The sequence below is a fragment of the Talpa europaea genome (assembly GCF_964194135.1).
Source record: "Talpa europaea genome assembly, chromosome: 1".
Lineage (NCBI taxonomy): Eukaryota > Metazoa > Chordata > Mammalia > Eulipotyphla > Talpidae > Talpa > Talpa europaea.
Genome location: NC_140073.1, coordinates 113,639,148 through 113,655,140, shown reverse-complemented (window position 1 = coordinate 113,655,140; position 15,993 = coordinate 113,639,148).

Below are 15,993 nucleotides of genomic sequence, written 5' to 3'. Positions count from 1 at the left end.
GTCCAGGACTGGCCATCAGGTCAGGATGGGCAATAGAGATTTCAAACAGTTTAGTCTTATTGGTAAAACTGACCCATTTCTGTAATTGTTGCAAGTTGAGCAAAATATGTAAGAAGACCTTTAAAATAACAAAAATTAGCATCTTGGAATGTGAAATTAAATTAAAATTAAATTTTAACTTTATTAAAATTCCCTTCATGATCCTGAAGTTGAGGGGCTAGGTTATTGTCATATTTCAAATTTGCTAAGAGTTTAATGTACTGGGCCCATAGATAAATCCATATTTAATCTCTCTTCTTTTACATTTCCATATTTTTTACAGCTGTTGCCAGCATGAATATCATCCTCTATAAAAGTGAAATAATTTCAAGAAATATCATAAAGCCTGTATACTTCAACTGCACTTTATCTTTTTATTGAGCTGCTTTGTAATACCAGGTCCAAATGCACTTGTGCTTTTCTTGCTTCCAGGAGGAATGAGTGAGAGAAAACCAGAATATCAAGTAATTTTCTAAATACTTTGCCTTTAATTTTCTTTAAAAGGAAAATACCCACTAAATTCTAAGTATCTTAGCCATGTGTCATTACTTGAATAATACTTTCTCTCTCTCTCTCTTTTTTTTTTGAAAAAGTATGATTAATGGAAACAACACACAGTTTGGCTACACAACAGTAAATAAACAAATCTCAGATACTAAGATAAATTGCCTGAATTGTGTCATTCATTTTTGTATGCCCTGAACCTTGCACTTAAGGTATAAAACAATTATTTGATGAATGAATGAATATTTGGTGCACTGGCAGTACTGATATACCTTAGATGACCTATAGCATCAGATACTTGAGGTTGATTTGCAGGTAAAGGACTCAAATGGTACAATTTAATCAGTGATGCATTTTCTTTTATGAAAGTGATCACCTTATTAGCATAGGCAGAGACCCTATTCTGTGTGTGTGCACAGGCTGCAGGAGGTTTTATATTCCTTAAAAGCATCCTGGGATACCTGGTGTGCTTGGCACTTTCTTCCTTAGGATTCCCTCCAGTTCATGGGTATAACCAATCATGCCAGCATAGTTCATTGACTTACTTTTTAAAGCTATATTTATCTTGTCTTAAAACAGTGGGTTTACTGGTTGATATTTTACATTTTTAGTTTGGCTGCTCTGGTGTTAAGGAAACATCCCTATAAAGTATATACTGAGAGGCCTGCACTGTGACAGGAGATGCAAAGGTGCAGTGATTCACTTGAATAGGATCTTGTTGTTAGAAATTCAGAGGATCCAGAGCACCCCTTTTTCCTCCTCCAAGCCTGTGAGAGGCATGACCTGTGCCCTCCCAGACACAAAGGGAGAAAGTCAGCTGTCTACGTGATTAGATGAGGATCCCATAATATTCAAGTTAGATGATATGTACCGGTACCAATAAATGACATGATTGTGTAGCACCCTTAAGAGTATGTTTTATTTGGTCTTCATAGCAACAGGAGGTTGGCAGGAAGTGTGGCTTTCTGATTTTTACAGGTGAGGAATTTGAGGTTCAGAGAATTTGGCTGACTTTCTTAAAGTCACCAAGCTGCTAATTGGTGACAGTGGAACCAGACTTCAGTTTTTCTCATTTCTAGTACTACATTCTTTCCTTTGCCCTAACATTAACAATATTAATACTACATGCTATCAGGGTTTATTGAATCAGGCATAACCTACTCATTAGTCTGACTTTCTCCTCACAGAAGGTCTCTAGAGTAGGTATTATCAGGATCTGCATTCTACAGATGAAAAAACTAAGTGTCTACTGTGGAGACTGACGGGGTGCTAGGGGGGCACTCAGAATGAGGGATACAAAACATGTTCTCAGGAATTTATCATCAAATCAGGGCACTAAATTACTGCATATGTGAAAGGGCACAATAATATATTTACATAATTCTTTGATAGCAGAAAAGCGATAATCAGAGGGCAATAATTGATAATAAAATGCTCCCCAGTCTGCCCCCGAAATTCAGTGCTCCTTGGCAAGTGCTGCTCATCTATGAATCAGGCAAGATGTTCCAGAGCTCCCAAATCTCTGAGTACCTGTGTTTTTTCCCCCCTTAACAAACTTGCCCATGTTTTGCCAACTTGACTTCCAGTGGGTAAGGGGAAGGTGGTTACGAGAAAAGAAGTTGGGGGTTTCCCCTGCGAGGCTCCAAGGAAGCCCTTTCTTTCAACTGTACAAACACAAAATGAGTAATGTTTTCAAGCTTTTCCTGAAGTTCTGTTGGCAAACATGAACACTCAGCTTCTCCCCCTCAGTAGAAAAAGCTTATAACTTTTAGATTTGGGAATGCGCAAATTTTGGAACTCCAACCCACATGCTGCTCTTTCTGTACATGGAGGTGGGAGAGTCCGAGAAAGAGAAATCCAGTAACAGGTCTAAAGTGACCCAATGGGAATGTCAATAATGCAGAGAGGAGACTAGGCATTTGACTCTTAGTTCAGAGTTCATAGCAAGTAGTGTCTCTTCATTTGTCCCTAAAATTTAAAACGTCTAAGAATGGAGTTCTGAAATTATTAATTTTTGTAAGTGTGGCCTTAGCTTGGGGATCCCAGGCCTGGCCAGTGGTAATGGTTGGAGTGGGGCACACATGTGGGTCACTGATCACATTCGCATAATGTTCTGCCTTTAGTGAACTCCAGTCCATGGATTCTGAGCTTTTGGTGTAAATGAAGATGGAAGATGGGCCTCTTCTGACTTTGCCTATAGCCCTGGCTCCTACTCCACCATTTTTTGCCCTGTATTCACTGACCACTTTGAGTTTTGGATTCTCTATCCCTCTGTCCCATGGAAAAATATGAAAGTACAATTTTCAGTCATTTACCTTCTATCAGGTTTCAGCCAGTGACAAAAACTTGATTGTCTTAAGGGTGTCACGTAGAGGAACAAAGCAGGAGTGCCATTTTGTTAATGTCAGATATAAATATTTTTATGAACCTTATATGTCTGTGTTCATTAGCCATTTAATGGATTTGATGCACAGATGTTCAGGAAATTAGGAGCTGACTTCATTGGGATATTATAGGGAGCTTGGTGCCATCCAAGATATCAAAAACATGCTGTTCCTACAATCTGCCAAGACACCAGGTATAGTAATGGTCTCTGTGTTATATATAAGCTCACTATTAACACTCAATAAATGTTAATTGTATAATAATAAAAAATATTGAGCATGAGTATCCCCAGTGGAGATCCGGTTGTGGACATAAAGGGATGCCTTCTCTATTTAGAATACATCTTTCCTTTGGATTTACATTATACTTGCCTGATGGAATGTAAAAGAGTTGAGAAAGACTAATTGGTGCCTTGGGCTGTGGTTATTAATTTTGAGTCACAAGAACTGAATTTGGCTTATGGAATTTTTTTTGAAATAATGGTACTGAATGTCTTGATTTGCTCAACTTGTTCACAGGAGTGTGGGTGAAAGAAGTGACTGAAGAGAAAGGGCAGACGCAAGCCAGACTGGTACTCAAGCTGAGACTGTGTAGGGAAGTCCATACCTAGCCTAAAGGCTGGAGCCATTATCCAGGCTACTTTTCCTCCTTTTTGCTACCTTTGTCACAGTGTGCATTTTGGAGATAAACTATATAGGGAGATAAAAGACCAACTAATTCTATGATACTTCCTATTAATTCAAGGAAGACTAAGCAGTTGTCCTTGGAGATTCTTCCTTTGTGTGGTGGGCTGGCAAATGTTTAAAAATACTCTCTCTCTCAAAAAAACCAAAACACCCAGACTTATAATGTTTGCTGATTTCTATGGTGTAAATACCCCCACCATGGACCAGTTTCAAACCACCAATATGACCATAACCAGCTTGCAAGCTTCCTAAAAATTTAACAATCAGATCTTCCAGCTGATATGAAAGGCTCCAGCAAAGGCCCTGTTCCTTACCATACAATAACCATGTAACAGATGTGGGTAGTGATTTAAGAACCTCTGGAGTGAATAATACCCAAGGTTTAATTCCACCTCTGCTGCTTAACTAGCTCTGTGACCTCTGGCCAGCTATTCAACCTCTCTGATCCTTGGTCTGCTTAGTGGAAAAAAGGAAATAATATTGATAGTCGTATAACAAGGAGGTAATAAATATAAAATGCCCAGCAAGGTTGTGGACATATAAGCTCTTAAATTGGTAGTCATTAATATTATTATAACCTAACATAAAATGTGACAGTCTCCAAACCTGTTCAGAAATATTATGATTATCAGAGAATGTGGAATATTATAGATGTCTGTTGGCACTGGCCTGAGACTTGGGGAAAATTCATATCTTAATATTCACCAGATATTTATTTATTTATTTTAAAAGATTTATTTATTAATAAAAGAATTGGGACACAGGCCAGATTCACGGGAGGGTGAGAGGATTCACCAGAGACAGATCAGGGAACAGAACAGGCAGACTGATGAAATACATTGCTGAGGGCAACAGTGGGCACAACAGGAGAGGTCTGTCATGCCATTTGGGACCCTTGCGGCCAGCTGAGATGGAGCCAGCACTGCAGAGGCTGCGGATAGCTCACAGCGCTGCGCTCAACTGCCTGCGCCACCAGGGGAGGCCCACACCAGATATTTATTATAGAAAAATGGGAAAGTGTCTCACATATTTGTTTTAAAGATGCTATCTTTGGTGTAAATAATGCTTGTGGCTCCTTCCCATTTTTTTGGGGGGGGGGGCGGTGAGGTGCTACAAGCATTTATCGTTAAATACTAAACAGTCCTTTAAAATAAGATAGACATGGGGCCTCCCTGGTGGCACAAGGGATTAAGTCTCAGCACTATAAAGCTATGGCCTGCCACTGCAGCACGAATTTGATCCCCCACTAGGGGATCATGGCACAGCAGACCTCTCCTGGCGCTCCTGCTGTTCCCCCCAGCAGTGTATTTCAGTGGCTCTGTCTTTTCTCCCCCTGCACCCCCCCCTCCCCTGGTGAATTCTCTCACACTCCTTCCCTGCCCCCCCACACCTCTGGCCTACAACACCAGTTCTTATATGCAAAATTAAATCTTAAATAAAAATGGACATGAACAATAGTGGCAGGTGCCAAACTGTCTATATATCCTGTTTCTCAGAGGCTTGACAGGCCCAAGTTTTCTTACTCAGCTCTGAGAAATGCTGAGCTTCTGCGAGGGGCCACCTCACACATCCCTGCCACTACCAGGCGCATCAGCCCATCAGCAGAGGGCAGCTGCACAGAGCGAAGTTCAGAGAGCACCAGCCTCTTCCCCTAGGGAGCAATGCAAATCTGGTCCTATTTTCTTAAAAATCTCTTTTCTCAACTGCTTCAAATGATCATCAGCCCAGTTTCTGCACATTTGGATTCAGATCATCTTGTTGAAATTATTTGAGTGACAATCGATGAGGAATGCAAGCTGGCAATGCTTCGTGAAGCAGCAGGTCCAGGTAAGGGAGAAAATCGGAGCATCACCACAAAGCAAGCCCTCTTGCCATTTCTCTGTGAAGCACCCCAAATAATTCCTTGGTTCCCCCTCTCCGCCATTATCTGGGAAACCTCGTCTGCTGTCACCACTTTCTACCATAAACTGCTCAGGGCTCTGTATTTTCCCATTTCTGTTTACTATGATATCACTAATTCGAATTTGATTCAAAGTCAGGGAGCTTTCTATTCATAGCACAAAAGCATTTTGGCAGCCATTAGCTCTCTGAGTGGGGATCACGAACAACCACACACAAAGAAACTGCAAATTAGAGCTCACACTTTCCTTATATCTTCCCTGGCTGACTGAAGTAAGACAACTCCACAAACAATGCATTTTAAAGGACATTTGCAGGGTGAATATATTACAAATATGGCTAGGAAGTAGGCTGCAGTATATCTTCAAAAGTGACTGATTTAAACCCAAACTTAATGTATTTTGGAGGCCAGCAATAATTTGACTTGCTGAGTGGATGGAATTTATGGGTATAATGCAGTGCAAATAAAAACATCCTCTTTCAGTCATAAAGGTGTATGCTGTGTCCACACTGGGAAATATAGCTTTCCTTACCCCTGAGTTCTGGAGAGAACTCCAGGGAATAGCTTAGTCAGACCCAATGCCTTTTCTTTGTGGCCTTATGGAAATATCAAGTTTTATTTTTATATTTCAGGGGCTTTCTAGTGCCATCCCTGCATCTAGGGTTTTTTTTGTTCAAGAACTAACTAAATAAGAGAAGCCCTGAAATGCACTGCTGAGCTGTAAATTGTTTTCTTTTTTTTTTTTTTTTTTTTTTTTAAATCCTGCTTTTTTTTTTTTCTTTTTTTTTTTTTTTTTATAAATTTTATTGTTATATTCCCCATACAATTGCAGCCCCCCATTCTGACCCCAATCCCTCCCCTCCCGCCCCCGCCCCCCTAAAAGTGTCTCTGGTTCATAGTTTTTTGTTGATTTTGATTTTCACTTTCTTATAGTTATTCATTTTCCTGGTCCCTTATTTAAGTTTTCTAGATTCCTGCTATGAGTGAGACCATCCGGTATTTTTCTTTTTCTTTTTGGCTTATTTCGCTGAGCATGATCCCTTCCAGCGCCATCCATGTTGCAGCAAATTGCATGTGTTTATCTTTTTTGAATGCTGAGTAATATTCCATGGTATATATGTACCACATCTTCTTGATCCAGTCATCTATTTTTGGGCATTTGGGCTGTTTCCAAAGCTTAGCTATTGTAAACAGTGCTTCTATAAACATAGGGGTGCAGGTGTTCTTTGGAATTGATGTTTCTGTGTCCTTTGGGTAAATACCTAGGAGTGGAATTGCTGGGTCATATGGAAGCTCTATGTTTAGTAGGTCCAGAAATCTCCACACAGCTTTCCACAGTGGTTGGACCAGTTTGCACTCCCACCAACAGTGCAGAAGAGTTCCTTTTTCTCCACACCCTCGCCAACATTTGTTGTTGCTAGTTTTTTTAATATGTGCCATTCTCACTGGTGTAAGATGTAAATTGTTTTCTTAATGAGGTGACCTAGACCAGAGCCAAGGAAAGATGGTGGATAGGACAGAAGATGTTTGTGTTCACCCTTCAAATGGATGAATGACCCCAGGGGAAGACTGAGGTTTGTAGGAACCCCACTGTCAAGTGATTTTTGATTTAGGGGACTTCTTACCTCTGATCTGTATGGTTCTAATGTGCAACCCTGACGAAGGAACCCTTCACTGTGTGTGTGGCCATATGTCCCTTCTGTTCTGAATTTGGGATTGGAATATAGGAAGTGATGAATTTCTGTGGGCAAATTGTCTTGAACTGTAACAAAGACTCCATCCTCAGCATTTGATAGAATCACTTACTTGCTCTGCCCCTCAGGTCTCAGCCTGGTCTCCCGCTGTTCCCCTGTACTTCAGACCTTGGTCCCCCAGTCCAGCTATTCCAGGTTCACTGTAGGGTGCCTTCAGGAGTAGGAACAAGACCAGATTAGGGGCCTCCCCGGTGGCGCAGCGGTTGAGCGCTGGTTTGCGAAGCTGCCCGCGGCCTCTGCAGCGCCAGTTCGATCCCCGGTTGCTCCCCGGCCACTGGAGGAGGGTCCCACATGGCGCGCAGACCTCTCCTGCCGCCCGCTGCTCCCCTCAGCAGTGTACTTCGGTCCTTCTGCCTGCTCTGCTCCCCGCTCTGGCTCTGGTGAATTCTCTCACCCTCCCGCGCTTCTGACTGTACCCAGTGCATGTATAAACAAAACAAACAAACAAATAAATAAATAAAACATGCCTCTATAAAAAAAAAAATCATCTTTAAAAAAAAAAAAAAAAGACCAGATTAGGGAGCTTGAGCACAGGCACTCGTGTAGGTCATCTTTCCTGCTTCAGTCTCCCTTCTTTCATGGAGGTCCTGTAAGCTCCAGCAGGAGACCCTGCCCTCATATCTAGTAGACTGATGACATGATGAAATGCATTATCGTCAGAGCCTAAAGAGATTCATGGAAGACCAAAATTTTCATGCTTTTCATGACTGCAATGAAGCAGAAAAAAATGTAATATTGTACTCTCAAGGACTTTGTATCTCCCAAGATACTTTCAACATAAATTGTGGCTTTTGGAGAAGACATATTCTTGGCCCCAATCCAATATCTTCATCAGTTTCTTGAGAAAACATAAAGCTCTTTCAAGTCAATATTTGTCTCAAAAGTCTGGAACAAATAAATGTTGTGGTATATTTGTACCATCCTCCTCTTGCTCTCTTCAAAGTTGAAGATGAGTCAAGTTGGCCTTCTGAATAGGGACAGTGAAGGGTGAAGAGATGGTGGGAAAAGATACAGGGCAATTGTGAAATCATGATGTAGGAAATAACCTTAAAATATTAGGTGCCTACTGAAAAGTTCAAAGAATTCTGTTTCCCTTGAAATGTCTTTTCTCAAAGAACTTTTATGTTGTATGTATGTTATTCCTTTACTTAACTAGTAAATCTATGAGAATTTATAGTATTTCTTTAGCATTGAAATCCATTGTGGATTTCTGGGGCACATCCCAGTAACAGTTTTCCCCAAGGAGAGCTGCAGCTTTTAATGTGTGCTGCAGGTCCTGGACCCGGGGGGGTTGGGTTGGTTTTAGATAGTTGGGGCTTTGTCAGTAGTTATAGTTGTCACTTTCGCCAGCTGTCAGCTACAGGAGTCTGTGATTGAAGGTTGTACTGACAGACCTTTATTTTGATTCCTATGGCTTTTATTCTTGATTCCTAAACTATTTCTTGGATCCAGACAAACATGGAATGGAAATCCATAGTTCAACAAACTTAAAGGAGCTTGATGCAGTGACATTTAGTTGCAATATCTTGCATTGGAACAAAGGGTATAAAGGGCCCAATGGTGTATGGTGAAGGAATGTGGGTGTCTTGGTGGTGGGTATTGTGTGGTGATGGACATCCGAGAAGGAGTAAGCCATGCAAGCGCAGGCTGGGTACCTGGCCCTCTGACCTTGTAATCTCAGTTGAATGGTCTCCAACCTGCATAATCCTGGGGGTACCCAGTAATAAATGATAGACGAGGGTGCTTAATACATAGCAGGAGCTCAGTCATTAAGAGTTCTTAATATTTTACAGAGAAAGGAAACAAACTGGATAGAACTATGTAGTCCTTCCCATGATAATTTTCTGTCCATATTTTTTGCTCATGGGGAGATTTGGAATGAGGAGGTTCAATCTTGGGACCCATCCAGATGGGATTCATCCAGTTACTGCCAGAAGTCTACCCCAGCCATCAGAAAGTTGAGACTCTGAGACCCAGGGCTTATCCACAACAGTACATGGATTCTATTTCCAACCTGAGACATTCTTCTTTGTATTATTCTGTATAAAGCAGATCTGCTCAAAATAAATTTTTGGGACTTAAGAAAACCCAAAATACTACCAAACATCTGAAATGAAGCCAGATGATGGGGAAAAAATGCTTTCCATAAATTTTTTTTTTCAAATTTAAAAGATGTTTTGTAGTTTACAAACACTTTCATATATGGTATCTCATTGAATCCTCAAAGACCTGCAGAAGAGAGGATGTGTATTTAAAATGGGCTTAGCAGAGGAGGAGATTTTGAAAAGCCTCTTGCTACATACAACTTTCCAGGGTCAGGTAACAAGGAGCAAGCAGAGATGCAGCTTGAGCTCAGCCGGTACTGTATCACTTGGCCAGTACTGTATCACTCAGCCAGTATTCACTGAAGAAAGGGGCAGGGAGAGAACAGAGGTCAGAGAGGGATGTAAGCAGAATGGTGGAATAAGGGTTTTCTACTATCTTTTTCCTAAAGAACTCTGACTTGGACCATTCATTACCCAAGGATGGGAGTGCTTCTTTGGGAGTAGAGAAGTCCCAGCATACCACTGCAGGAAAAATGTCTGAGATTACATGCATTGAAGACAGTAAGAGGAGCAGTTTCATTGTACCCACGTCACACCTTTCCAAGAAAGCACATCTGAGGGTCAAGAGAGCCCTTCGTGGCCTGAAATTTCCCCAAAAGGGAAAGTGAGTGAGCATCTGGTTTCTCCAGCTGTATGGCATGCTGCCAAAGAGGCCCCATCCAGAATGCTGAGGTGTGCTGCAGAATTTGGGGACAGAGAGAGGCTGGAGAACAGCAGTCAGGGCTCTTGGAGAGAATTAAAGGGACTTAGATCCTACCAACCACTTCACAGACACCATCAAGAAGCCTGCCCATGACCCACCGGAAATGCCTTCCTGTGGATTCCCCCAACTGGTGCAAGGCTCCCCCACATCTTCCCCCATGGCCAGCATCCTCTGCATGGTCTTGGGGCAGCTTGGGTATGGCCTTTACAGATGACTCATGATGCAGAAAGCAATGTCTGAAGAATTGGGAGAGGCACACAAAACGAGCATTCAGCACCACTCCAGCAAAAGCAAGAGGAAGCTTGTCAGTACCGGCCTGGCTTGGCAGGATCAAGAGAAGGCATAAATCTTAAGAATTCCCCTAAAAGAGAATAAAGAAGTGTGGAGCAGGTATATCCATAACAAAGGTGTGAGAAAGCTTCAGAATCCCTAGCAAGGCTGACAAAAGGTGTGTTTCTTCAGTTAGCAGAGGCTATAGAATGTGACTACCTTTTCAAATGTCAAGAGAGAAATGCGAGACCATGAGGAATGTGGAAAATCAAGGAAATACTGTGCTGTGACCTCAAAATTTGCCAAGAGAGTAGGCCTTAAGCCTCTCATCACACACACACACACACACACACACACACACACACACACACACACGAACATGATATAAGGTGATGATGAATTAATTAATATGTAGTCATTAAAAGGCACATATATGTCAAATCATCATAGTATAGATGTTAAATGTATACAATTTTACTTGTCAATAACCTTCAATAAAGCAGAAAAAAATGAAGAAAGTGGAGCAATAACAAAAAAAAAAAAACAGAGCAGAAGTTAAGGTATGGAATAAAACAGGGTCCAGTTCCTTGAAAGAACGAATTTAATGGCCCAGGTATCATATCCTGATTAGCAAACAAGGGTTGCTGAATAGTATGAACTTATCTCTTTTATATTCCATTTTTTTTTTTACATTTTAAAAGTACAGGTTTATTAGGAAAAAGAGAAAGAAAAAAAAAGTACCTGCATAGTCACAAGTTGGCAGCTGCCTTATCTCTTTTATTTTTTTGGCTACATATTGAAAGGTTAAAAATATCTAGAAATACTTTGTAGGAACAAGGCTTGCCCAGGAAGATGTACCCACCCCATACCTCTTATATATACATGGTGAGCAGGGAGACTTGGCAGGTGAGAGAAGGTGTCCAAGTCAATTTAAGGCCCCTTAACCCCTTTAAAAATCAGTATTTTTGTAATGCTTCCCATATTATGCCAAAATAAAAATTTTACATACTACATGCATAATAAAAAATAGTAATACAGATAACCTAGTTTGGATAAGCTAGGAAAGGACCAAACCAAAACCATTTAAGATTCATAGATTAAAACCAGCATTAACATTTTGGTGAAAACTCCATCTTTTCTCACTTACAGAACTAAAATATATAAATAGATGGACTTGAATATAAACCAACTTATCAATTTATGTAGGTATAAATCTTGACATCTGAGTAATCTTCAAGATAGACTAAGAACATACATAATTAGTTACAGGGGGATTTACTACTAGTTTTATTTGTCATAGTTCCTCCGTACTTAGATGTTGACAGCAATATTTCAGGAAAGGTATGGTTCTCCTGCACAACTGTGTTCATTAAATTGTACTTTGGTGTGTAGTCATGAACTTTGCTTGAAAAGCTTATAGGTCTAGCCCTGTGAAACTTAGAGGTGTGTTTCCAGGCATTGTGTTGAGAAAGATGTCATCTAGAACATCATCTAGTTTGGTTTCTAAGGCCCTGGGCAGAATTGCCTCTGGTGTCATACCAGCAGTGATTGTACTTCTGCACACCTGATTTTTGTCTAGCTTTGTTTTATCTCCCAGGCATGGAATAATGTGGATGATTAGTTTTCCTTTTTTGAACTGGCTGCTAGGAAGCTCAGAGTCAAATTATGGTACACCTACTCATAAAATGTGTACAGGATTCTCTGGCATACTATTTATTTTATTTACTAGATTCATTCCTGGCTTTAGTTTATTTTACTGATTTTAATTTCCACCTACCATAATTTGTTGGGTGTTTTTTTTTTTTTTGTATTTTTACAAGTTTCTTTAACTTCTTTGTATAGCAATGCAAGGTATAAATAAATAAGTAAAAATGATGGTAAATAGACAAAGGGAGAACATCAAGTATGGAATCAAAGACCACCCCTTTCCTGAACCCCCTATTCCATGTGACAAATAGTTCTTACTGCCTCTGTTGGAACTAACCTTATTCAGCATTGTGTCTCCAGGTTCAGAAAAGGATCTGCATTCTGTGGGTGATGTATGAATAAGGAAAGTTCACCTCCTAACAAAATGATGATAGTACCAAGAAGGATAATGTAAAGCCTTAGATGATTTTCAAAAAGTATGAGATCCAGACTGTATGAGATTTGACTTTATCAGGAATGATTTTTTAAACTGATTTTCATTTTAAAGCTATCCAAATAGGATTTTTTAAATCAGTAGCTAAGCTAGGGGAATATTAGTTTTCCTTAGATGAGGAGGAGCTTCTTTCAAGCAGGTGGATGAATTTGTCACTACCTGACAAGTATCATTCCCCAAGTCATAAATTTTCAATTATGATAATAAAAAGTTAGTGCTACTATCTGTAATGAAACAGAGTTCATTCAGAGATACCTACCTTTCTTTGGCATGTAGCCATGCTATTCAGATGCTTTCTGATAAGTTTTGTATAACTTCAGCTGGAAAAATTAATTTTCACTGTCTATACTGTGGTCAATATTACTGCAGTAAACTAACTATCTGGCTCAAATTCCATTTTGGAATGATGAGGATGGAAATAAACAATTTTATAGAATTGGTTGACGAGTTCCCTGACAAATCAATCTACGAGTAGAGATAAATGGCATGTATTTTCATTCAAATGGGTGATAAATATGCAAATGGTGAATTTTTTGAACATAAAATTTTTCACATGTATATTTGTAAGGAAAACATTTATTTTAAGAAAGACACCAGAGAGGCCACATAATCTTGTTTCCTCATCTGTAAAAACAGAGGGTTGGAATCACCATGAAGGTCATTTCCAAAGAAGACTGGCAAAACATATCCAAGGACATTATAAACATTATACAGAACAAAAGACTGACAGAAAGATTCTGCATGGCATTGTTTGTTTGTTTTTATACTATACCGTCAACTGAGGTTGGAGAGTCCATTCTTCAGCAGAGGTGGGGGAATGAACCTTAACTATTTTTGATGGAAATTAGACCTATATTATTTTTTGCTTTTGTATCTTCAGTTGTCTGGAGACAACCATCTTATCAGCTGTGCCAATAAGATCATTAATGGAAAACAGTGTGCTGTGCACCAGTAGATCTTTACTTCTTGATCAATAGTTATTTACTTCTGAGGGGTCACAGCTTGGTTAATATAACTGAATAATTTAATTGATAGATAACATAACAATGAAAAATAAAGTTTAAAATAGAAGATGAATGAATATAGCACTTTCTTCAGGCATGAATATTATTATTTGAAAACTGTAATAGCTGCTGGAATGTTGGAAGGGCAGACAACAAAAGCATTGAATAATTGTCCTAGGCCTATAATCAGACTTCCATTATTGACCTCTGTTAATATTCTACTGTAACTGTCTGCTAAATTGGTTCCTTGGGGCTTGAAATATACAGTGATGTTATGAGTTCCTATCGTAAATTGCCACACAGTAAAGTAGCAAGTCTCTGAAATAGTGTTGGCCCTAGTTTGATCAATACTCAATTCAAAGCAGTGCAATAGGCAACTGTTTCCATAGAAACATTGATGTCACAGAGGTTGAACAGCGGCTGTTACAACAAATCATTTCCTTTGAGCAGTTGTAATTGACTATATGTACAGTTTGCTGTCACTTGAGACCATTTACATCAAGCAAGTAACAGAACCACATTAGTTATTCCAGGAGTAAGAGGGTTAGCTCTTCCTTTTGTGACCTTCCAAATACCTAGGAGAATATTGCCATAGCAACCAGTAATATAACAGGATGAACGCTGAGGTAGTGGGCTACCTTAATGTGCTAGCATTCTTTTGGAAACCGAAAGGTAGTTTTAATAAAGTTTACCTAGTTACATTAGCACAAATCCTTTGCACCCCACGGTAATGATTTGGCTCCTCTCTGACGGACATCTCCAATAACACAGGCATTACATTTCCACTTGTACTTCATTTCCTGCGCCCACCTATGATTTGGCCCCAGCCTCTGGTTTCTATAATAGCACATAAGCACTTTAGGCAAAATCTTGTTTACTGAACACAGAGTTTGGCCCTGGAGAAATGCTGATGTCTGAAGTGCTTCAGACTTCACAAGTGAGATTATGAGAGAAAGGAATCTTCAACAAATGTTAATTTTTTTACTCTGGTTAAATAATACTGAGCTTTGAAGGACATGAAAGAGAACAGAAATAGGTGCAAACTGAGTTTGCTTTGTTGTGTTCCTTCAGACAACAATTAGCACTAGAATTGAGTTGTCTGTTTAGACTTCTTCACATCATCCCACCACCTCACCAAAATATTCCTAAGTTGGCTGTGGTCAATGTACATTTTGGAATATTATGTATACTTCTGGGGAAATAAAGAGTTTACCTACTGGTAAACTGGCAGAAAATGCTATTAATGTGTTATCAAATTCCAGGCCAAATAAAGTTCATAGGTGAATGGGAGTATTTCTAGAATCATGAGAGTTAAATATGTCCAGGTAGAATATCTAGTTTCCTAAAAATCTTGCACCATCTCATATGAAGTTTATATAGCAGGCAAAGTTATCGAGAGTGAGAAGCTATAATGGCATTAACAGAGTGTTCACCGCCATTTTCAATAGCATCAAAGATAGAGGGAGTTTGTCAGGCATATCAGGGTCTAAACAAATATTTGCAGTCATGACCTAGATCCAGCAGTCTGGAAAGAACACACACTGCCCATCCCAGTCGTGGCTTCAAGTAAGATTAGCAACACTGTCATTTTGCCATCTCTGAGAAAGAAAAAATATATATGGTCATCAATGAAGAGAGGAAGCAAAACCCTTATAGGAGAGGTTTACTTGGAAAGGATTTTCCAATGCAGACCCACAATGATCAGCCTATAGATTTTTGACCAGTCTGCCGTATTCCTCAGGGTGAATCCTCAAAGGTAATAAAATTGAATTGCAATCAGTATTCTTTGATACTAGCCTGCCACAGACTGTTATTCACCTTGAACTAGAGAGTAACTATTTATAAGATTGTTTAGAGACACAAATCTAGTAAATTACTCTGTTTGGCCTTAAAAGAATGTTTGACTTGAAGCATAGAAATGGTTATAAATCTTACAGGAATAATTTGTAGAACAACATAGTGAGCAAAAGAAAGTTTGAAAAGAAAAAGTGCCCCTGCCCCCCAACCCCCAGTCCTTGCCTGAGATCAGTGAACTTTTCCAGGGCCCTGCATACAGGAAATTTAGTAATGGCACCTGGACATCCTGAGAGAGAAGGGAAACAGCTGCCCCTTTCACGTATACCCTTTCCTGGAGCAGTTCTTTTCTCACTGCTGGCCATCTTTCCTCTGACAGCAGGGCTTGGTCAGTGGAAAAGGAGAATGAGTCAGCTATTGCTAGGTTCTGGAGGGATCTGTCAATCAACAGTCCACAGGAGGGCAAACTTTCACAAAGCTGTCCTAGTCAGAAAGGCTGCCAGGTGTGTGTGTGTGTGTGTGAGAGAGTGAGAGAGAGAGAGAGAAAGAGAGAGAGAGAAAGAGAGAGAGAATAGGAAAGGCAGAATGTAGCAATTTCTAATCATGTACAAAAATGTTTGAATCAGTCTTGATATATATAGTTTCACTGATTAGCACAGGGTATTTTATTAGAGTAGCACATCTTATATTAGCATTATATTAGTATTAG